General features: G+C 48.3%; 1 pseudogene; it reads right to left on the bottom strand.

The window, feature by feature from the left end:
• Positions 1 to 210: 210 nt before the first annotated feature.
• Positions 211 to 328, bottom strand: LOC126420117 (5S ribosomal RNA; annotated as a pseudogene).
• Positions 329 to 1,818: the final 1,490 nt, after the last annotated feature.

The following is a 1,818-nucleotide window of genomic DNA, read 5'->3' as shown; positions in this document are numbered from 1 at the left end:
AAATAAAAGCACTCCGTTTTCAGGCCATAAGTGGCCCGTCGGGACCATCCGACCGCCGTGTCATCCTCAGGTGAGGATGTGGATAGGAGGGGCGTGTGGTCAGCACACCGCTCTCTCGGTCGCTACGATGGTTTTCTTTGACCAGAGCCGCTACTATTCAGTCGAGTAGCTCCTCAATTGGCATCACGAGGCTGAGTGCAACCCGAAAAATGGCAACAGCGCATGGCGGCCTGTATGATCACCCATCCAAGTGCTAGCCCCGCCCGACAGCGCTTAACTTCGGTGATCTCACAGGAACCGGTGTATCCACTGCGGCAAGACCGTTGCCGTCCAGTAAATAAGGGTATCGATATTTTTACGCAACTTATAACAGTAATTAATAAAATTAGGAAAAGCTTTTCGATTTTCACGTTACTTTAATACTGGGGCAGTTGGGAATGTAGCATTTGTTGTGATCCTTCTCGACAAGTTACTACTCAGCTACGATATGTGCTGGCGTACGCTGGCACCAGCACACCATGTGGCATAGAGATTACGGGAGTATCGACAGGGGCCAACAACAGACTTGCTGGAAATGCGCTGCCAATGTTCTGTCGGCCGCCAGTACTTAGGATAGCGGCCGCGCACCAGATGACCAATTAGTCCGTTCGAGTTAGAGCCTGTTGCACCTATTGAGTTCCAGCATGTCGCCGAGTTGGAGCCACAAACTTACCCTCTAGCACACAGACAGGTAGCATACAGCAATCTGATAGTGAACATAGCGGACTTCTACTTCACCAGCAGTGAGGCTAAAGTGGACAATACAGGAGAGCTTGTACCCCAGCACATGAAAGCTTAAGTAGCTCTTTGTCTATGAATAAAGAACGCAGTTTATAATTGCCTGCAGTTTGTACTATACAAAGAGGATACCAGCCACTGACTAACATCCTCTGCCTGCTTCCCTTGGTACAGCTCTACAGAGACAATGGGACAACGTAAAGGCGGCTAACGGGGATCCAACACGATATTATTGCACTTGGCAGTGATGTTACAGTGAACACTGTCAATGCTTTCCGGTCAGCTGTGCATAAAAAAATCAACCCAGATTACCTACTGATTCATGGTAAGCCGACAAAAATGCCCTCACTCCCAGGTGCAACAATACTGCGGTGGACTTACACTAAAGGTATCTGGAAAGTAAGCTCCATAGATCGCGAAATTGAAACGAAAGTGCCGGCCGAAGTGGCCGTGCGGTTAAAGGCGCTGCAGTCTGGAACCGCAAGACCGCTACGGTCGCAGGTTTGAATCCTGCCTCGGGCATGGATGTTTGTGATGTCCTTAGGTTAGTTAGATTTAACTAGTTCTAAGTTCTAGGGGACTAATGACCTCAGCAGTTAAGTCCCATAGTGCTCAGAGCCATTTGAACCATTTGAAACGAAAGTGGAAAATCTGATGAATCTTTGTATAGATGTGTTGGGATCTATGCACAGATGTGTTGGGTATTAGCTCTAGTACATCTGCTGACCGTGTCACATCGCTCTTTTCAGTTCTGAGCTCACAGTGAGCATGTAAAGATGGCTAGGAAATAGTGCCTCAAACCACGTATGGGCGCCCACTGTCAGGTTTCGCCTGATTTCATGCAACCCCATGTGGCATATATGTCATGCATTTCCTTTTTCGTGTCAGTACTCGGCCGCACCCTACAGGGGCAACGATGACGCCACTGGAGCGTTTCTGCTGCCGAGTGTTTGATTACTCTCTGTATAGCCTGGACTTGCCTTCCTCTGATTTCCATCTCTGCTCACATGAAACGCTAGTCATGAAGACAACATTTTGGTA

The sequence above is a fragment of the Schistocerca serialis genome, chromosome 9, assembly GCF_023864345.2.
Source record: "Schistocerca serialis cubense isolate TAMUIC-IGC-003099 chromosome 9, iqSchSeri2.2, whole genome shotgun sequence".
Taxonomy (NCBI): Eukaryota; Metazoa; Arthropoda; class Insecta; order Orthoptera; family Acrididae; genus Schistocerca; species Schistocerca serialis.
This window is presented reverse-complemented; position numbering and strand designations above follow the sequence as displayed.